Source organism: Trachypithecus francoisi, unplaced genomic scaffold, assembly GCF_009764315.1.
Source record: "Trachypithecus francoisi isolate TF-2019V2 unplaced genomic scaffold, Tfra_2.0 Lachesis_group0, whole genome shotgun sequence".
In the NCBI taxonomy this organism is placed as follows: Eukaryota; Metazoa; Chordata; class Mammalia; order Primates; family Cercopithecidae; genus Trachypithecus; species Trachypithecus francoisi.
The window spans coordinates 21688285-21711267 of NW_022681453.1; the positions used below are offsets into that span (position 1 = coordinate 21688285).

The 22983-nt window shown below is 45.1% G+C and overlaps 1 protein-coding gene across 3 annotated transcripts in view; it reads left to right on the forward strand.

Annotated features, from left to right (window-relative positions):
- Window positions 1–22983, forward strand: part of CACNA1D (calcium voltage-gated channel subunit alpha1 D) — a 331280-nt gene that overhangs the window by 132192 nt on the left and 176105 nt on the right. The window lies entirely within an intron of this gene.

The following is a 22983-nucleotide window of genomic DNA, read 5'->3' on the forward strand; positions in this document are numbered from 1 at the left end:
TGCATGTCCTCTTGCACAGCCCCTTCCCTACCTCAGTGAGTAGCAGCTTGGAGAACAGCTTTTTATTACAGATGACATTTATGAATGCAAGTGAGGGAAAAGAACCGACTAAGGCAGAGCTGTGAGTTCCCAGAAATCAGTGTGGACGGGACTGGGGATGCAGCTCCCTGAGCTTCTCTCTCCATGGCCCCTATTTGAGGCTGAATCTAGGAGGCCCTGTGTTTTGATAAAGCGTCTCACTCTTTTTCTGAGACACTTTTCAAAATTTCTGTCCCAGTGCTAAGCCTGGGCTCCACAGAGCTAACCTGTGTGTCCAGAGCCAGCCCTGCCTGTTTTTCCAGCTTTTCCTTATGTTGATGGTAAGATTAGGGCTGGGGACAGTGGTGGCGAGAGAGTCAAGTGTGTATTCCTCAAGCATTGCCTTTGGAGAGGAGTGAGGTAAAAGGAATCAAGGCAATAAGTGTAACATAGGCTTAAGCATACTTGCATGAAGAAAACAAAGCACTTAGGTATAAACAAAGATTTCTAAGACAGGGCACAAAAAGCAATCATCATAAAAGTCCAATACGGTAACTTCATCAAAATCAAAAACTTGTGTTAATCAAAGGATGCTGTTAAGAAAAAGTAAGTAAGCCACTAATTGGGAGAAAATATTTGCAAAACATCGATCTGATGAAACATTTGTATCCAGGACAAATAAAGCGTCTATCCAACACAATAATAAACAAGCAAACAGTTTTTTTAAATGGGCAGAAAATTTAACAGATATTTTTAATAGAAGATATAATGGCCAATAGGCTCATAAAAAGATGTTCAACATTATTGTCATCAGAAAAATGCAAGTTAAAACCATAAGACATGCTACTACCCACCTACCAAAGTGACTAAAATGTAAAAGCTAATAAAACTAATGTTGGTGAAGATGTAGAATAACTGGAGACTCTTAACACATCCTCAGTGGGGCTGTACAGTGGTCCAAACACTTTGGGTAACTTTTTTTTTTTTTTTTTTTGAGACAGAGTCTCACTCTGTCACCCAGGCTGAAGTGCAGTGACACGATAATCTCAGCTCACTGCAACCTCCGTCTCCTGGGTTCAAGTGAATCTCCTGCCTCAGCCTCCCTACAGGCATGAATCACCATGCCTAACTAATTTCTGTAGTTTTAGTAGGGATGGGGTTTCACCATGTTGGCCAGGCTATCTTGAACTCCTGACCTCAAATGATATGCCCATTAGGCGGTTTCTTATAAGGCCTGTGACCCAGCCATTTTATTCGTAGGTATTTGCTCAAGGGAAATAAAAACATGTCCACAAAAAGATTTATACACAAATTATTATAGCAGCTTTATTCATAATAAGAAAAATAATGCAGCCATTAAAAAGAACAAGATCATGCCCTTTGCAGGGACGTGGATGGAGCTAGAGGCCATTATCCTTAGCAAACTCACACAGGAACAGAAAACCAAATGCTGCATGTGCTCACTTATGAGTGGGAGCTAAATGATGAGAACACATGGACACAGAGGGAAACAACACACACTGGGTCCTTTTGGAAGCTGGAGGTTAGAGGGAGGGAGAGAATCAGGAAAACAACTAATGTGTACTAGGCTTGATACCTGGATGATGAAATGTATACAAGTTTACCTGTGTAACAAATCTACACTTGTACCCCTGTACTTAAACAAAGGTAGAAACAGTATAGATGTCCATCGGGAGAATGGATAAACAAATTATGATATATTCATACGATGGAATACTACTCAGCAAGAAAAAGGTATGAACTGCTGTTAGAGGTAACATCATTATGTTCAATGAAAGAAGCCTTTCTTAAAAGAGCATGGTGTATCAAAACTCACTAAATGCCACACCTAAGATTTATGCATTTCTCAATGTGTATATTTTACTTTAAAATACTCATGACCAAATATTCAATGCTAGATGGTGATATGCATGTGTCAGGGTTTAGGGGTTAAGTGTATAGAGGTCTGCACCTTCTTTTGAAATGTATCTAAAAATAGGATAGATTGATGGATGGATTGAGGGATGACAAGGTATGTGATAATGCTAGGAAAATCCTAGTTGTACAGTTTAGGTAGTGGAATTGTGGGTATTCACTGTAAAATTATTGTAGCTTCTCTGTGTATTTGAAGATGTTTGTAACATATGTTGGAATAAATATGCTCAAGTGGAGGATGCAAGTTGCAGTAGCATGAAGGAAAGATAATTATGATTTATCACCCTTTGTTACACAGTGCTATTTGTTTATCTTCTTCAAAATTCCATTAAAACCCACCACAGGAGCCCCTGCAATGTGGCTGATTTATCAAATTCAGAAGAATACTTCCAGCCTCTCTGACTCATTTGTATCACCTGGATACCTTTGAGTTAATCTTCCAGCCACAGTCTGATTCTCCCCCTTTGACTGTGATCATCCTGAAGGTGTTGCCCTCAATGCTGAGTGCTTGGAGCAGCTTTAGAATTGCTTTCACTCTCTGTTCATTTGGAGAACAAAGAATCAATAAGTGGAAGGAGATCGGGAAATTAGTAATCGGGGAGGGTGCAGAGTTCACTAAATAATTTAAAATATACAAAGTTCTGGCTTTTCAACAGAGATTTTAATAAAAGATGAACAAGGTCATCTTTTCTCTGAGGAGAGTTACCCACCTGTAGTGCTGTGGTGGATGCTGTGTACAAGAGCTGAAATGGTGGTTCATGTTAACTTTCAGAGCATTGGACAAAAGTGCTAGATACATCCTTCTAGAGAGCAATATCAGGTGAGCCTTTGAGTGGGGAGGGGAAGTTATAAACCACTGGAGAGAATCATAGAGTGAACTGAGGACAGAGATTGGATCAACACTCATTCCTTTTCAGTTTTCTGGGAATGAAGTGAGAGCAACATTGTTCTCATTTTCGTTTGCAGTGAACCTCATTTTTGAACTGAACTATGTAGTAATAAGCACAGGAAAGGAAAAGTGGAAGAAAGGAGATTCAGCACATTAGCTAGTGAGGTCTTGCGTGATAATGAAGACAACACAAGCCTGAGCCCTCCTGGGTAGTGAGGTTGGCTCTGCCTGCCTTTGCCCATCCCACCCGCTTCTGCCATGCTGAGCCTTTCCCAGCCAGTGTTTTGGGGGGCCTTTACTACCCCTCTCCCTGCCAGCCCCGGCCTAGCTGTAATCACCCGTCTGGAAGGCGTGTTTTCCTGGCATTTACCTCACATTATATGGCACTTCACTTGGGAAGTGCTCCAACAAAGGCTCTCTGCTGTATCCCAAGAAGCCCGCAGTGGCATCACTGTAATTCTGATTATATGACGCACTCCCAAATTCTTGAGCTGTGGCTGTGACAGAATCAGTAATTGGAAATAGAATTTCTGTGATGGTCAGTGAGTTCCCGCAAGTAATAGGCCTGGGAGTGGACTTGTCCAGGTGGTATCTGTGGGATTGTATAGGGGCTAACAGCAATGGATACCCTGTTGATATACTGAAAAATGCTGAGAAATCCAAAGCATTCCAGTGACAGTGAACATTGCATTGATAGAAATGGGATGTAAGAAAGCTGATTGTCACATTTGATAAAGGGTTGGAGAGGGGATGAAGGGGGAAGAATGTGTGTGTGTGTGTGTGTGCGTGCACGCTAAGGAGTACCACGATAGTTAGTGTCCTCCATTGTTCTCAGCCCTGGATAAAGAGGGCCACCTGTCTCCAAATCCCTGGAAGCAGACAGAGCTCAGTACAGTAGACTATACTGGGTATAGGGCATCTATGAGGCAAAGACCACATCTCACTCACAGCCGGGTCTTGAGGTCCTGACATTGAGAGTGTGCCCTGGAAAGAGGACTGAAGGTTAGGGAGGGCAGCTGGCTCCGAGCACTGATGTTGATGCTGGTGGGATGGACTACAGAGTCTGTCCCCGCTACCTTTGGAAGAGCTACCCAATTAAAAAGAGTCGGTGGAGGCGTTCCCACTGTGTCTCCCACACCTTCTCTCAAGGGTTCAGATGTGTGGGGTTCTGACTTCCCAGCAGCCTGCATCAGGCCTCTTCCCACTTCCCTCACCGTGTTCTTGCTCTACTGAGTACTCTCAGCTGTGTGGTTGCTTTAGGACCCTAGTGGTGCTGTTCCCTCCCCTAGGAAGGTGTGCTCTTCTGGGATTTGGGAGCATTCTTGACATCGTTCTCTGTACCACCCTACAAGCATTGCTTTCCCTACCAGGTTTGTAATACAGTCAACTTTTAGGGAGAGGAACATGTGTTCATTTATTGGTTTATTAACTATTAAGTGCCCTTGCCGTGTTGGGAATAGACAAAAGGAATTTGCTGAAACTATAATCCATAACCACCCAGATTTCTATTTGACCTTCATATTCATTTACAGATAAGACATAATTTTCTTAATCTGTTACCGATTATTGAGTGACTGGTTCCCTGTTAATGTATGGTTGGGTGAATGGGCCAGTTGGGTATATAGAGGTTCAGGGTATTCAATGCAGAAAGGACGTGAGGATCCATGGAGGTCATGTGGTCCAACTTTCTGCCTTCAGAGGAGAAGGAGTGTGTGGGGGGTGCACATCTGAGAGCATTTACAGACTAGGCTGGGGTGGGGATAAAGGAGAGTCTCATCTGTAGGTCTGCTGCTTTGGGTTTCTTTAGATTAGCTTAGAAGCTGGAAACTGGCCAATGAGATGCACAGAATTGCTGGAATTCTGGAGAAGAGTTTGCACCTTCCTCTGTACTTTCTAATTAAAAGTGGGACCCTCAGAGGTGATTCTGATTCTGGACTCCCACTGGTGTAGTGTGGCGGGTTGAGTTTGCTGCCCTGGGCACATCCCCTCATGGTCAGAGAGATGAAGAGGAGGGGGCAGATGTCAGGTTCCAGAAAAGCCTGCTCTAGAGTCATTTCCTGGTCACGCTGATCTGGAAATAGCTGAGAACTGTGATGGAGACCCAAGTTTTGTCCCCAAACTTAGCTTTATATATGATTGTAGCAGTCAGGACCTACCAGATAGAGGGGACCTGTGGGATAGGGATAACAGGCGCCATGTGCATTGGCACACGGGAGGGCAAGAAGAGAGAGAGGGAAAGGTTGCGAGGGGAAATGGAGACAGAAAGGAGGCTCTTAGGAAAAGCCCTGGGGGAGGGAAGACTTCTAACCTGAGCTGAGGCCCTGAGCCAGTTTCTCTGATTTTCTTTTTAAAGTCAAACATGGGCCGGGCGCGGTGGCTCAAGCCTGTAATCCCAGCACTTTGGGAGGCCCAGACGGGTGGATCACGAGGTCAGGAGTTCGAGACCATCCTGGCTAACACAGTGAAACCCCGTCTCTACTAAAAACACAAACTAGCCGGGCGAGGTGGTGGGCGCCTGTAGTCCCAGCTACTCAGGAGGCTGAGGCAGGAGAATGGCGTAAACCCGGGAGGCAGAGCTTGCAGTGAGCTGAGATCCGGCCACTGCACTCCAGCCTGGGCGACAGAGCGAGACTTCGTCTCAAAAAAAAAAAAAAAAAGTCAAACATGGATAAAGTCACACTCAGGTGTCATTGTGTGGGGAAAGGAGGAGACAAGTGACTGGGGTTTTAGTTTCAGCTTTAGCCACCATCTTGGTTTATGATGTTAGATCAGTTCTTACCTCTCTCTGAGCCTCAATTTACCTATCTATATTTTATTAGTTGAGGAATCCTGAATTGTAACATGAAATGATTTTATGTTTCCAATCTCTGCTTTTACCTGTGCCTTGTTGGATCTGCCTCTCCCCTTCCTAGATGACTTCTTGGGCAGACTTCCCATTTTCAGTTAACAAAACATCAGTGTTGTCATCTGATTTAAGACTCCTTCTTGCTCCTGCCTTGCCATTGTAGTAAGGGGGCATGGGCTGCTCTCCCTACCTCCCACCTCTGACTCCTCCATTAGTGAGAAGGAGGCAGAGGGATAGCAGCCAAGTACCTTTTTGCCTGACTGGGCACAAGGGATGTTTTTTTCCTGGTTGATTTTTGCAGCTTCTCTAGTTGAAACTGGTCAGGCGGCAGCACCCTTGGTCTGATAGGCATCTACATGCAGATTCCTGCTGAGGTTCTGTGGAGACCTCCCCACCTCACAGGTCCCAATAGGGACTTGTAGCTCTGGCTCAGCCACTCTGATCCCTGCTGCATAGCCTCTGGTTGCTAGAGTAACCTTGCATGGTGGCCAGTCCCCTTGGGTGAGATTCCAGAGAGAGCTCAAGCCTAACCACCCCGTGGGGTCCACTTGACTCATAGGAAGCTCATGGGTCTTTGCCAGGTCAAAGGGTAGCATGGTGACTGTCCTAGCACGGGCGAGCAGAGCAGCGGTTCAGGACTGTAGCCAAAGCTGAGAGTTCCCTGAGGTCTGAGGTGCTAGTTTCTCCATCTTGCAAACGTGATTGTCTTTATGATTCTCGAGTCCCTGTTTCTTGGATCTAGGAAGGGGACCTCCCTCTAGCTTTTATCCTCCTCCACAAGGCTGCCAACCTGCTAGTGGTATGTCCCCTTTCAAGCATCACTAGCCTGTGGCTGTGGATGGGTAGGGGTGGGGGGCAGTGGAAAAGGGGCGGTTGATTATAAAGGGCTAGCTTAGTGAACCCTGGGCTGGGGAGGTGTCTAGTTCCATTTGTTGGTTTCTTAGAAAATGAGATATTCAGGCCAGGCGCGGTGACTCACATCTGTAATCCCAGCACTTTGGGAGCCCGAGGCGGGCGGATCACCTGAGGTGAGGAGTTCGAGACCAGCCTGGCCAACATGGTGAAACCCCATCTCTACTAAAAATACAAAAATTAGCCCGGTGTGGTTGTGGGCACCTGTAATCCCAGCTACTCAGGAGGCAGAGGCTGAGGTAGGAGAATCGTTTGAACCCAGGAGGTGGAGGTTGCAGTGGCCCTGAGATCACACCATTGCATTCTAGCCTGGGTGACAGAGCGAGACTCCATCTCGAAAAAAATAAAATAAAGAAAATGAGGTATTCAGTTCTTGTTTTCAGCAGGGAGCCCTGTCTTCTCTAATACCTGGGTAACAGGAAGCACTCACCCAACTCTCCTGTATGTACAGAATGAAAAAATTTATCATAACCCACACTACTATACCTTAGATACACACATAAGCACAAGTGTCAGATGCAGACCCTGTGCCTTTTATTTGGGTTGTCTTTCTGTGCCTTTGCTGTTCTCTCTGTGGTTATTTGTCAAAGAATGAGGATGACTTCTTGTGGAAGGACAGATGTTAAGTCTTCTTTAAGGCCATTATAAGCTCCCCATCTTCCAAACCTTGGAGAGTCAACACACACTGTTCTGGGTCTGCTGTGTGCTTACATCAGTGCTGACAGACCAAATTATAGTACTCCCTAACCCAGTTCTAAAGGATGAATGCCATGGCACTTAAAGTATTTTGCAGAAACTATTATTTTAACTCATTTTCACAGTGGCTATGGGTTTTTTATAGCCTTGCAGGAACTTTGGTTAAATACAGAGTAAAAACTGAAAGCTGCTATGGGAATAATGAGGGATCAGGTCCTTCAAGGTCTTCAAAAAAAAAAAAAACTCTAAGTAGCAATTTCTTTTGTTCTTGCAATTCTGAATTGCAGTGTGTCCCTCCAGACAAAGCTGAGCGCCATATGTGACTGTGCATGTTTGTGTTTTCAAAAGCCTCAGCGGTCACTGCCATTTCAGTGCCTGCAAGTCTTCACAGGAAGCAGCGGGAAAAGACTGTCAGAACCTGTTTGTAAAAATGTTTGTGTTTGCAAAGATTTTTGCTAGTATTCCACGCATATCTTAGCTATTAAGCAAAAATATTATACCATTCATCTTAGAAGAAGGAACAAGGGTAGGTAATCACTGGCATTCTCTTTTCTTTTTCTGGCAGAGAAGTGAAAGCCAAGAGCGTTCTATCTCATAAGCACTACAGGTCTAGGGCAGGGGTGAGCAAACCTTTTCTGTAAAGAATTGAATAGTAAATATTCTAGGCTTTGCGGGCTGTGTGGTTTCTGTCACAGCTACTCAGCTCTGCTGCCATAGGGCAAAAGCAACCTTAGACAAGAAAACAAATGAACGTGGTTGTGTGACAGTAGAGCTTTATTTACGAAAACCTGGCCGGTGGACCAGAGGCCATAATTTGCCAACCCCTGGTCTAGTGAAAAGTACAAGTTTCAAGTTGTCACCAATGGTTGAATTTAGCCCAAGATGGTAGCTTTGCTTGTCTGATTACCTTCATGCCAACCCACATCTTCTCTGGCTAATGCTAACCAGGACAGAAACCTAGGCTGGTCTTCCGTTTTCTCTTAAGAAAGTGATCAGTTTATGGGAATGTATGCACTTTACCTCATCCACAGCAGATGTTCAGGAACTGAGTATCCAACATAGGATAAATTACAGAATGAAAGCATCCTTGATCATTGAAATGAGGTTGTGGCAAAGGGGAGGAGTTAGCAGTCTGTCACTGGGGAGACTTTCTGGGGAGCTCTAATCAGTCATGTGTTTCCACCAGCAGCGGCATCCCCTCCTCGTTCCTAGTGTGGCATACGTTGCAGATCTTCCTGGCGCAGACACTTTCTTTCCTTCATTTTCTCACTCATGCTCACACACATTCCCTCCCTTCTTTCCTTTTTCTCCCCCCAGCACACAGTGCTGCTGCTGCCATGCACCATTTCACCCCATGCTGGCCCACAAAGAAGACAGAGGTTGGTGACATAGCATGCAACTTCAGAAAGTTCACCCCTTCGAGCCCTGATGTATAAATGGTGGCACTTGGTACTTACTCTGCCAGCGCGTTCAAAAGTCATAAGGACAATGTGATATTTATTTAAATACATATTGCATTGCCGACCGACAGTGTATTTGCACTCATTATCCATTTCTAGAGACAAGTTCATGGTAAGCATGGTTAAATGCTGGACCTTAGGAGGGAACTGAGGACAAACTAAGCGCTGATGACTCTAACTGGCCCCCTGCTGCACCTGTCCTTATATTTGAACTGATAGGTTGGTTACTTTAAAAAGTCAGTTATAGGGAGGCTCATTTAAAAAGATATAACACCTGTGAAAGGTTATTTTAACCTGGAATATATGACTGGACAATTATTTCCCAATCTGATGAAGTAGGGCCACAGGTTTTATTTTGTTTTCATTATTCTGTATCTACTGATCAGCATATCCACTTTCTTGCTTGCACAGGCTGCACCTATAATGGCTACAACTTCCCGTTGCATCTTATTTAACAATAGAACAAGAACATAAAGATACAGGAGAAGAAAGCTGAGAGCAATTCTAAATGTCTATGGTTTTTTCTTTATCTTTTATTGTTGCACATCCATATCTGATTCAACAATAAAACATGTAGCATTGCTTATCTAGTACTTCCAATGGATTCAGCCTGGTGTTGTGGAAGCAACAACTCTTTCCTTTGCACTCACATCTCATTATTTGAGAAAGTAATTAATTTAGGTAGTTACAAATCCAACTGACATAAACTTGGGAACCAACCACCAACTCCTGGTGAGCAAACAGCTCAACTCTTGGGGAACAAAAATGTGTAAGCTCTCTAGAAATTAACAAGTCATGAGAGTTCAGTATAGCTTGGGCATTAGTCATTACCTTTTAGCCAGAGGGAACAAAGAATGCCAGTTCAAATGACAAGTTGGTTAAAAGGAAATCTGAGAGCTTCTAGAGTGTTGGAAAAGAGGTCAGAACCTGAGCTTCTACCCTCAATGGCTCAAACAGGCATACCTTGGAGTTATGGTTGGTTTGGTTCCAGACTACCACAATAAAGCAAATATTTGCAATAAAGTGAGTCACACAAATGTTTTTGTTTCCCAGTGCATATGAAAGTTATGTCTACACTATATTGTAGTCTGTTAAGTGTCCAGTAGCATTATGCCTAAAAAATGTACATACCTTAATTAAAATACTTTATTACTAAAAATGCTAGTGATCATCTGAGCCTTCAGCAGGTTATAATCTTTTTGGTGGTGAGGGGCCTTGCCTTGATGTTGATGGCTGCTGACCGATCACGGTAGTGGTTGCCGAAGGCTGGGGTGGCTGTGGCAATTTCTTAAAACAACAAGGAAATTTGCCACATTGATAGATTCTTCCTTTCATGAAAGATTTCTCTGTAACATGGGATGCTGTTTGATGGCATTTTACCCACAGTAGAACTTCTCTCAAAATTGGAGTCAATCCTCTCAAACCCTGTCACTGCTTTATCAGCTACATTTATATAATATTCTAAACCCTCTGTTTCATTTCAGCAGTGTTCACCAGGAGTAGATTCCATATCAGGAAACCATTTTCTTTGCTCATCCGTAAGAAGCAACCCCTCATTCATTCAGGTTTTATCTTGAGATTGCAGCAATTCAGTTCCACCTTCAGTCTTCACTTCTAATATTTATTCTTTGCTATTTCCACCATGTCTACAGTTCCTTCCTCTACTGAAGTATTGAACCCCTCAAAGTCATCCGTGAGGATTGGAATCAACTTCTTCCAAACTTCTGTTAATGTTGAAATGTTGACTTTCTTTAATGAATCACAAATGTTCTTAATGACATCTAGAATGGTGAATTCCTCCCAGAGGTTTTTTAATTTACTTTGCCCAGATCTATAAGAGGAATTGCTGTCTATGGCAGCTGGAGCCTTATGAAATGTCTTTCTTAAATCATAAGGCTTTTCAGAGTCAAAATTACTCTTTGATTCATGGGTTGCAGAATGGATATTGTATTAGCAGGCATGAAAACATTCATCTCCTTTTGCATCTCCATCAGTTCAGGTGCATTGTTAGTGAGCAGTAATATTTTGAAAGGAGCTTGTTTCTGAGCAGTAGATCTCAACAGTGGGCTTGAAATATTCAGTCAGCTATGCTATAAACAGATGTGCTGTCACTCAGGCTTTGTTGTCCATTTACAGAGCACAGAGTAGATTTAGCATCATTCTTAAGGGCCCTGGGATTTTCAGAATGATAAAGGAGCATTGGCTTCAACTTAGTCACCAGCTGCTTTATCCCCTAACAGGAGAGTCAGCCTGTCCTTTGAAGCTTTGAAGCCAGGCATTCCCCTCTCTAGCTAGAAAAATCCTCAATGGCATCTCCTTCCAATAGAAGGCTGTTTTGTCTACATGAAAATCTGTTTAGTGTCACCCCTTTCATCAGTGATCTTACATCTTCTGGAGAACTTGCTGCAGCGTCCTCATCAGCACTTGCTGCTTCACCTTGCACTTTTATGTTACAGAGATGGCTGCTTTTCTTACAACTTATGAACCAAGCTCTGCTAGCTTCCAACTTTCCTTCTGCAGCGTCTTCAGCCTTTATAGAATTTAAGAGAGTTAGGGCCTTGCTCTGGATTAGACTTTGGCACAAGGGAATGGGCTGGTTTGATCTTCTCTCCAGACCCTTAAAACATTTTCTGTATCAGCAATAAGGGTGTTTCACTTTCTTATCATATGTTCATTCGAGTAACGCTTCTAATTTCCTTCAAGAACTTTTGATTTGCATTTACAACTTGGCTAATGGTTTGGTATGAAAGGCCTGGCTTTCATCCTGTCTCTGCTTTGAACATGCCTCCCTCAGTAAGCTTAATCATTTCTAGTTTGTGATTTAAAGTGAGATATACGACTCTTCCTTTCACTTGATACTGAGAGGCTGTTGTAGCGTTATTAATTGGTCTGATTTCAATGTTATTGTGTCTCAGGGAATATGGAAGCCCAAGGACAGAGAGAGAGAGAGATGGGGAACAGCTGGTTGGTGGAGCAGTCAGAACACACACATTTATCAGTTTTGTTCAGTCTTCTATGTGCGCAGTTTGTGGTGTCTCCACATAATTACAATAGTAATGTCGAGGATAAGTGATCATAGATCACCATACCAGATATGATAAAAATGAAACAGTTTGAAATATCACAAGAATTACCAAAATGTGACACAGAGACACAAAGTGAACACTTACTGCTGGAAAAATGGCACCAATAGACCTGCTTGATGCAGCATTGCCACAGATGTTCAGTTTACAAAAAAAAATGCATTGTCTGTGAAGCTCAACAAAGTGTGAAGTGCAACAAAATGAGATATTCCTGTGTAATAACAACTATTGTGTGCACACTATGTGCTGAGCATTGCCTATTATCTCATGTACTCCTTTTAACAGTGCTTTCACTGATTAGAAAACCAAGGCAGGGGCTGGGTGTGGTGGCTCATGCCTGTGATCCCAGCACTTTGGGAGGCTGAGGCGGGCAGATTGCTTTGAGCTCAGGAGTTCAAGACCAGCCTAGGCAACATGGCGTAACCCCATCTCTTAAAACAAGGAAAAAAAACAGCCTGTGTGGTGGCATGTACCTATGGTCCCGGCTACTCAGGAGGCTGAGGCTGGAGAATTGCTTGAACTCAGGAGGCAGAGGTTGCAGTGAGCTGAGAGTGCACCATTACACTCCACCCTGGGCGACAGAGACCCTGTCTTAAAAAAACAAAAACAAAAAAGCTGAGTTAGAGAAGAGCAAAGTGCTTGCCCGAGGTTATGTAGCTAGACCAAGTGGGGATTTTGAACTCCAACTGCTTGGCTCCATATTTACTGTGCTCTCCAGCTCAGGGCAAACTGGTAGCCAGGAAGTCATCCAGCTCAATTTCAGCTTGCCTCCTCCTGATTTTCTGGATGTCTGGTTTTTAAAAAGTTAATAGCAAACTAGTATAGTGTCGGCTCCACAGAGATGCTTTTCAGAACCCACCTATTTGCCCTTTACTGGTAATCAGGAGTAATCCTGTCCCATATCTGTACCCTGATATGTCTGGGTTGTAAAAAGTGTGAGACTGGATGGTACAGTTAAGCTATTTGTTCTGGATTTGGGTTTTTTAAGTTGGGCATTTGAGCAGAATCACAAGTTGTAGAAAGTAGTAATTTCCAGACATTTGAGATCTGATTCACCAACATTACTGTAATTAAAGAAAAACCTATATTTGTTTGCTCCATTTTGTCTCACTAGGATGTTTTATAAATAATAAACCTAGACATTTAGAAAATAGCGTCTATTTAGCTGGTTAAGCTTTCGTGGCCCTTCATGTTCAGATGTCTCCAGGTGATATGAGTGTGCCTCCATTTATAGGGAGTGACTGTGGACGGTGAACTATATTGACATATAAAGGCAGCTTTAAAATACAGACTACAGAAATCAAGTGGCTTGACAATTCTCTTAGAAGATACATTTATGAAGTATAGAGTTCAAATGTAATGATTTCAGTTGGTTACAGAGTGTTAATGAATTTTGAATTGAGGCAATTGTGATCAAGCTTGTTGCCTTTTATTAAAAGGCATTATTTTTATTAAATGAATCATTCTTAAAATGATGATTGTTCTCAATAGTTATGAAACCATTAAAAAAGCATCTACCTACCTATGCCTGAATTAACAGGACAAATGTGGTTTTCAGCTTTCAGCTGACCAACAGGACCTCCATGGTTGTGAGTTCAAGGTACTTGTTTACGTATGTGATTTTGCTGGTGTTTTCTGAGTCTTCAATACTATTTCTTGTAAAAGGGTATGAATGGGTGTGTGCGTGTGCTTTCTGATATGTCCCCTTGGTCCTTAGCATTGTGGGAATGTAAAGTGAAGCTGAGTAGGATGTCTCAACTTCCTAGAATCCTCCAGCCCTTGGTTTTAAAGAGGTACCCCTGTGCAAGAGCTCGTGGAGACCCTTCTGTGTAACATTCACAACACAACCACCACATTCACAACACAACCACCACAGTGACAGCAGGCGCTGAATGCAAACCATGTGCCAGGCATTTCCCACGATCAGTTATCAATCCTTAGTTCCAGAAAGTTGGTGCTCTTGTGACCATTGAGAGGATGAGGAGACCGCTGCTTGGAGACTTTCAGTGCTTTGCCTAGGGCCACACAGATGGAAAATAGCAGAATCAGGAATTGTACTGCTCTTCACCATCCTCATGGCTGCCTGTAGGGCAGGCAGCCTTGGGCTTCCTTAGAAGATTTTTGTTTTGGGAGGGTTCTTCACTGTGTCAAAAAGGCTGAGGGAAGAATTCATCTCATTTAGTGGATGAGGATACCAAAACATACATTAAAAATTACAGCCTCGGGCTCTGTAGATCCTGTTCAGGCATCAGAGGGCTTTTCTCCTATATTGACCATCTTTGCCACAAAGAAGCTAGAGAAGGAATCCTCCCCCGATTTCACCTTGTGAGTTACAGGTGTCTGACAGCCCTGTTCTTAGCTAAGAGGTGTGTGTGCACCTGACTGCAAGCAGTTGCCATGCCTGCCAGAGGACATACGTGATGCCCAGTTTCTGTGGATCCTTCTGGGCCTACAGACTGTAGTCTCGGGTGGGTACTCATGGCCCAGGACTTCACATTCCTCATGCTGCCCTGCCCTGCTTCTCTTCTGTCTGACCTGATGCCCCAGGCTTAGAGTGGGGAGGGGATGCTGAGGGGTGGGTTGTCATTTTCCTGTCCCAGTCAGGTATTTTGTATTGTTTCTTAATGAGCCATTTCCCATCTGGATTTGGGGGGGATCAGGGAAGATGGGTGGGTTGTGAGTTAGATACAGTTTGCTGGGCACCTTCCCTTTTTTCTCTGTCCAGCTCCCAGGTGTTTGAGGCTTTTTTCTGCCTTCAGGTGCTCCAGATGCAGGGGCTGCCCTTTCTCTATCTGGGTTTCAGCCTCTCCAGCTCCTGGAAGACAGTGCTGTTGGATCTCTGGAGTGCCTTCTAGTTTGGGCACTGTGGGATTTGTGAGTCATAGGCTTCAGTTTGGTGCCTTTTCTTACTCCATCCTGCCTTCTGCTGTCCATGCTCTATTACAAGAACAGGCATTCTTCCCTCCCATATGAACTTGCAACCTGGTTCCACCCATTCTCCTCTCTTCTTCTCCAGATAATCCTAGAGATCACTCCCTCCCAGAAAAACCCCATTTGATTCCTTAGGACAGGCAGGAAACCCACTCCCCAACCCTGCCTGAGTCCCCGTTTCCTTACCTGGAGAGACTGTTCTTGCTCTGGAAACTGACCACCGGAAATTCACCTACATCCCCATCGCTTCCTGGGGTAGTTCTTTCTGACCATTGGGTTTACTTCTTGGGTGTTTGACTCTGCAAACAGTTAGAGGCTCTTTAAATACCTTTTTAACTTAAGGGTTTTTGTGGATGTGTATGTGGTGGAGGGAGAGAGTGTATATGAGTGAGCATGAGAACAGGAGTTACTGTTTATCACAACTGGTGTGGAGTGGCTGAAGATTATTGACTTCTAGAGTTGTGTTTTTCAACTTTTTTTTTTTTTTTTTTTACCTTAGTGAGCAGTAATAAATACATTGTAACTCCCAAGCACACATAAATGTCATCTGAAACATGTTTGAAAAATATATACGATTTATTTGGTTTTTGAGATGGAGTCTTGCTCTGTCACCCAGGGTGGAGTGCGATGGCACAATCTCAGCTCACTGTAGCCTCCGCCTCTTGGGTTCAAACAATTCTCCTGCCTCAGCCTCCTGAGTAGCTGAGACTACAGGCATGCACCACCACGCCCGGCTAATTGTTTGTATTTTTAGTAGAGATGGGGTTTCACCATGTTGGTCAAGCTGGTCTCAAATTCCTGACCTTAAGCAATCCGCCTGCCTTGGCCCCGCAAAGTGCTGGGATTACAGGCATGAGCCACTGTGCCTGGCTGAAAACTATATACTCTTACATTCTGATACTTCCTGTGCAGTTTGATATTTTCCATATAATTTTATTTCATTTTCCAAAAATTGCTGGATACAAAGCACTGAATTAATTTCATATGTATTTTATTTAAACAATCCTCTCTCCTCCATTACAGTATGCATTTCATGAAGACAGGAATTCCATGTTATTCTTCCTTTAATTGGTGCTTAATACCTATTGTCAACTGATTCTTTTCTCTATGCAAATCCTCTGGAGAAATATTTTCTTCTGTGCTGAAAAACAGTTTCATCCAACGGTTAAGGTGACTTGTGTCACTGATGTGATTTCCTTCTTTTACGTTAACTATCAAAAATCTCAGACTTATTAATAAAGACTTGCCTTCATAGGATACATCTTTATAATGGTCTTATTTCTATTTTATTTTCCTTGCTCTTTTTTTTCATTTTACTTTATTTTTCTGTCCTAAATATTTAAAGTTTCAGCTGATTTTAAAGTAAAAGATGCTCAATGGAAAAAGCTCACACAAATCAGAGCTACCTAAAAGTCGAGCTGGAAAGTCCCAAGGATCTTTTTCTCTGAGACAAGCCTCTTTGCTTCCGGGTGCTTGCCCTGCAGACTGGCTTATGAAGAGGTCATCATCTTTTCAGATTCCGGGGGCTTGTAATGTTCATACCACTTCAGTATTCGTAGTACACACTGTAACAATCTGGAATAATAAGATCGTAGGCACTCTTTCTTGCCCTCACATGTTGATCTGCCTTCTCCTTTTCAATAGCCATGTAATGTTCCCTTTCTCACCTACTTTGAATTTTTATATTCTTGCTGCTGTAAGTTTTTTTTGGAGCAAGGAAAGGAATAAAAAAATTTAGTTTCAAAAGAAGAGTAGAGATAATTAACTAGCCCTCGCCACCTAACTAAATATAATCCCCTAGTAACTCCTCTCGGAGCCACCAACTTCCCTGGGAGTGGAATTGCTTGTGGAAAGCCTGTGTGGATTCTGAACTTGGGAGATGGTGACAGAGCCCTCTCTTTAGCCTCCCGGAGGTGACAAATGATGGATGAGAGTGACCTTGGATTGGCAAGACCAGGTCAGTGCAAGTGACATTGGTTTCTTAGATGCTGCTCAGCTCAGTGTGGATCTCCCGAGACTCAGTTCTGCCTGCTGACTTGTTCATTCGTTTCCATTGCAGGGCTGCAGTTGGGTTGTGCCTGGGTTTTCAACCTCCCCATGTCTCTTAATTAACTTAATATTACTTTGTAATACTAAAGCAATGATGAATTATGCACATGGAGTTATTAATCTTCTGTGTAAATATCTCACACACTGTGTCTTAATTATGGACTCTACACTTAAAGTATTTTAAAGCTTCTATTCATATATTTACTTAGACATGATCTGTGTTTCTATGGTGTCGGCACACTCAGTGGGAAAATGGTGTCCATACACTGGAGACATTTGTACCAAAGAGCAGTTTCCGTGATGACATGAACGCTGCCTGGTCTCCACTGACCCACAGACATTCTTTGCCTTCACAGTGAAGGGAGTTGGGGTAAGATGGGGCCTGGGGATCTGGGCCCTCTTTCACCTCCTGACTGTTCTGTCTCTAGCAAACAGTCTTTTTGTGGACAGTCCTGGAAGGTGTAAGAGCAGCTTTTGCTGGGGCAGCTGTCACCCTCATAGCAGCGCCAGCCCTAAGCCAGGGCAGGGCCTCCTCCGGGAAGAACTGTGCACCTCCTTCAGGGGCATCAGTGAGTTAGGTACACTGTGAGTGTACTGACTCAGTATGGAGCGGTTACTCTGCACCGGGCACTGTGCTGTTCCTGGGTGGCGGCTGGGGCAGTGCAGCGAGTGTTACGTAGACTACACACAGCGGTAATAGCCAGTGTTCCATGAGAGCTTGCCATGGGTTTGCCACATGTAGACACTGGCTCTTGTTTACATAGGCTGCCTGATTTGCACTTACCAACAAACCTGGGTAGCTTCTGGTGTCTGTATTCTCATTTTACGATGAAGAAGCTGCAGTGAGGAGGGGTAAAGTCACCTGCCCAAGTCTACATAGCTGATAAGTGGCAGAGCCAGAACCTGAGCCCACTGTCCAAGGTGAAGGTGCTTCCTAGCATGCTGGCTGCCTCTAGGAAGGAGCTCAGCTGCACCACCCACTGGGACAGATACACTCCCAGCAGCTGTGACTGGGTAGGGTGGCTCCACCTCCCCGATGGGTCCTCAGTTTGCTAAGTGTTGGCTGCATGACTTGACTAACTTTCTCAGCAGTCCTTTGAGCAGCTGAGGTCATGCTTAGATGTGACTTGGACTGGGACAACAGAGGAGCCCAGGTGAGAGCTGGCAGGCGTGGGACCAGGATGGAGATGTAGTTTTCCCCACCAGGTGGGTGGAGCCAGGTCTCTTCAAACCAGAGGGCACAATTGCTGTTTTTATTGTTCATGTTGACTGTAGCAAAAATAACTCAGTGCCTGTGAACCTCATCTGTGAAATGTAAATAACCCCTTCTCTGCCTTTTTTTTTTTTTTATTTTGAGGCGGAGTCTCGCTGTGTTGCCTAGGCTAGAGTTCAAGACCAGCCTGACCAACATGGTGAAACCGTCTCTACTAAAAATACACAGATTCTCTGCCTATCTTACTCTGCAGCGTGGGAAATCGCTGAGATCAGAGGTTGGAAAATGATAACTGTGTCCAGGCAGGCAAGTAATGTGTTTACAGGAATGTGACTGAGCAACAGGGAAATGAGATTTCTCTTTTTTTTTTTTTTTTTGAGATGGAGTCTCGCTCTGTCACCCAGGCTGGCATGCAGTGGTGCACTCTTGGCTCACTGCAGCTTCCGCCTCCTATGTTCAAGTGATTCTCCTGCCTCAGCCTCCCGAGTAGCTGGGACTACAGGCGCCTGCCACCACGCCCAGCTAATTTTTTGTGTTTTTAGTAGAGATGGGATTTCACCATGTTAGCCAGGATCATCTCGATCTCCTGACCTCATGATCCACCCACCTCGGCCTCCCAAAGTGCTGGCATTACAGGTGTAAGCCACCGTGCCCGACTGAGGTTTCATTTTTGACTCAGATGCCAATCAAATGAACTGTATACAGATTTGAAAAGCTTTTCTTTATCTCTGTTAACGGAGAAAAGGAATGACTGCTTTCTTGTAAAAATGAAAATGTTCAGTTTTAACCTTATCAGTTCCTGCCATTTTGAAATGTTCACTCATTTCTTTATTATTATTATTTTTTTTCTTGACATAGAGTCTCGCTCTGTTGCCCAGGCTGGAGTGCAGTGGTGCGATCTCAGCTCACTGCAACCTCTGCCTCCTGGGTTCAAACAATTCTCATGCCTCAGCCTCCTGAGTAACTGGGATTACAGGCTTGTGCCACCATGCTCAGCTAATTTTTGTATTTTTAGTAGAGACAGGTTTCACCATGTTGGCCAGGCTGGTCTTGAACTCCTGACCTCAGGTGATCCGTCTGCCTCGGCCTCCCAAAGTGCTGGAATTACAGGCGTGAGCCACTGTGCCCAGCCATCATTTCTTACTTTTTGACAAAGAAGGTAGACATATTGGAGGGTTGACCTGAACTCCATAGATTCCCAGGGAGATAGTGCATGACTTTGATCAGCCCGTGTAGGGCATATTCACATTGACATCCAATTTTACCGGAGCCATTGGGATGGGATGCAAAGGCCTGACATGGTTTAGAAAGGAAGCATAACTCTGCAATGCCAACTAGGATGGGGTAAATGGGATTCTGGCCTGAGTGTGACAACTAAGACAAGATTGCCAGCCCAGGTGCTGAGAAATGTAGCCTGAGATCATGGTGCTGTTTTTCCTTTTGGAATCTAGTGAGGTGAAGTACCCAGTTCTCTGCTTTGGTACTGTGAGGGGATTCTGCAGAGGTAGATGGAATGGTTTTTGTCCTCAAGGCACTGACAAACTGCAAATGATACACGACAATGTATCAATAGGTTCACCTTCCCAACCCTTCTCTGCTCTTGTACTTAGTTGGTTGGCACTCAATTGTTTGTTGATATGATTTACTTTCATGATTACATGTCAAAACATGTGATATAATTTTTAGCTCTGGATGGCAAACAGTTTCAACTTGGATGCCAACTCCACCCAGTGGGTGATGCCTGACTGGCGCAACATGTGACACTGCCTCAGGGTGCCAGGAGGGAGAAGAGTGCTGTCTGATGACCAGTGGGAATGTCTGCTATGGTGAGGGGATGGGGAGCAGAAGCAGCATGCATGTGATGGTCGTTGGTTCATCCTAAGTACATTAGGCTTTCAAAAGCTGGGGGGGGAAATGATGCTCAGAGGAAATGAAACTCCTTAGTCTTCCCTTAAAGGGTGAAACAGGATTTAGGCAAACAGAAGTGCTTTCTGTCTTGGAGAAGAGCAGACGTGAAGACAATACCTTTCAGTGAGTATGCAGATATGCGGGAGGCTGTGGGAGCTGAGGGACTGGAGGCACGTGGAAGAGGAAGGAGTATTAGGTGGGGCAGGGGCGCTGTCCTTGCTGGAGCCATGACAGACGTCAGTTGGTTGTTGGTAGTTTGAGTGTAGACAGATTGCAGAGGTCCTCGGGAATGCCAGATGGAGGAATTTAGATGTGATGCAGCCCTGTGCTTCTCAAGAAGCCTTCCCAAATGCTCCGGACACAATTAGCTGCTCCATCTTCTCCACCTCAGAGGAGACTCCTACTACTCTGCTTGAGCTTGGATTCTTGTCTGCTGTCCTGAAATGTTTATGTATTATCTGTCATCCTCCTTGAGGACATGAACAGTGTTTTAGCCATCTTTGAATCCCCAGTGCTCACGATCATGCCTGGCATGGAGCAGATACCCAGTGAGTGGTGTTGAATTAAACTGAAATAGGGTCCCTGAACTGCCAGGTGAGATGGGGTGGAAGTGGGCTGTGCCTTAGAGGTGAAGCTGGGTGCGGAAGTGGGAGGCTGCCAAGCATAGAATGTACCCTCTGCCAAGGGAGCTCAGAGTCCATGTCCCTGGGATGTGCAGGATGGGAAGCAAGGCAAGTCTGAAGCGTCAAGTTTACAGGAGTGTGCACAGCACAGAAAACCAGTTGAAATTGAAGATGGCACCAGAGAACGGACAAGGCTGAAGGAGGGAATTTGGAAGGCTGAGCCTAGGTGAATTCCTGGAGGCAGTGACTTACAGGGCTCGGAGACCCTGTGTATAGGGAAGCACTGCTGAGCCTGTGGGTCAGAGGGAGTCCTCAAAGACGTTGTCTCTTGAGAAATGAGGAGCTACTGAAGATTCTGTCTCTCAGATACCTCAGCATTATAGAGATGTGGAGTGATCCTACAGCCCATTGTATTAATATTTAGTTGGGACTCCTTCATTTGCAGGTGACAAAAACTGAACCCAAACTGGCTTAATTTGGTGACTTTTATAACTGAAAAGCCCAAATGGGGAGGGAAGGGAAGGGAATTTTTGACTTCAGGCCCAACTTGATCCAGGGATGCATACTGTGGCCTCGGGGCCAGGTGCGTGCTTCTGAGTTTTGCTGGCTGGCTGGCTGGCTGGCACACTTTCTCTTCATTTTTTGGCTTGGCTTTCCTTGGTGGGTGTTAGCTCTTCATCCCTATGTACCACTGCCAACTCTAGGCTTGTGGCCTCTCAGGGCTGAATCCCGCCAACGAAAGACCTTCTTACCTAGTTACTGCAGGGAAAACCCCCAGACTCGCTCTCTTTGGACCTGGTTGGTGTGGGTTGGAGTGTATGCCTATCCCTGAACCAATAACCTTGGCTGCACGCCAACTCTTATTGCCCCTGGGATGAGAGCAGGAATGGAGCAGTTCCTGGGAGAAGGTCAGGGTGCTGTTACCCTTGGAGTTTTGCTGGGTGGCAAGGCCCTCATTAGCGCCCCATCCAGGCTAACTGTTGTAATCTTGGCAGCAAAGCAAAGGCTGCCTTTGCTCTGCCGGTGAGGAGGAGAGCTCCCTGCCAGCCTCTGACGCCCCAGACATGCTGCTGCCCTCTTTCCACAGACTGCATGTCCTTGAAGCTGGGCTCCGTAGAGTGGTCCACCAGGTCACCCTGCTGGCCACCTCCATTTGTCATCCCTGGGCATTCTAGACAGCGTCTTGGGCAGGGGCCTTGTCCCATCTGGGTGATTGTGGGGTCACTGAACTATTGTGGGATCTCGGGAGGAACCTCTTCAGAGAGTCTGCATCCACAGGGAGTATATTCCCACTTCCCACAGGCTGGGGAGCTGTCTCGCCTGTCCTCGGTCAGGGCGAGCCTTCCATTGTGAGGTGCTTTATAGTTCGCACAGCTCTACCCAACTTGTTACTTAATCTGGCTTTTACCATAACGCTGGTTGGTGGGCACGGCAAAGCAGGCATGATTGTCCCTGTTTTATGGATGAAAGAACTGGGGATCAGGAGGGGTAAATGTCTCAAACAGGGCATCACAGCTGTCGAGACTAGCGTTAGACTCGGGGGACACAAATGTCACATAAAATTTGTACTTTTAAACCAAAGGTGAAGAAAGATGAAGGCAAACTGACTATTGTAGCCAGTTTCTTCATGTAAATGTGGTGCTAAAGTACCCATCGGAGTTCCTCTAAGTGCATACTTCATTAATACCTGCAGGGAAAAAATGAGCTCTATGTACAGCCAACCGTCTCTGAGCCAAGGCCTGCCTGCCCACCAGTCTCCTGTGGTTTACCCACCAACGTTTTACTAGAGGTTGAATCAGTTTGTAGAAGTTGTGTGATAGCACTGCGGCTCCCCTGGGTCACCTCCTGAAATGTGTAGGGTCGTGAGTGGGAGGGTATCTCAGCAAGCCCAGCCTGAACGTGCACGATGGCCTCAAGTGACCCCGCCACTTGAAAAAGCAGCCATTGCTCTCGGTTCTTGCTGCTCTTGCTTGGTCAGCTCTTACCCCTGGGGTCTCTGGGCCCTCACAGGGCCTCCCTGTGAAGCCTGTGCTTGGAGACTTTGCTCACTAGGTCACAGACAATTGTTGTTTTCCAGCTGGAAGAGATCATCTGATTTAGTCTGTTCATTTCACACATGAGAAACGGAGACCAAACCCCATACCATGGCACCTGGGGCCCTTTGTGTCTGCCCTCCACTGTGTCCCTGTGGCCTCTCCCTCCCCTTCCCACCTGTCCTCATACCTTGTGCTCCAGCCACGTGGACCCCCCTGAACAGCTTGCCTTTGTGCGGGCTCCTCTTCTGGATGGAACACCCTGCCTGGAGCAGGGAGGGCCATGATAAGGGAGCAGGTGGCTGTGCTGAGCCTTTCCCTGACATGCACTCATGGACGTTTTCCTGGAACAGAGCAAAACCAGGGGGCCCTGGTATCATAGAACTTC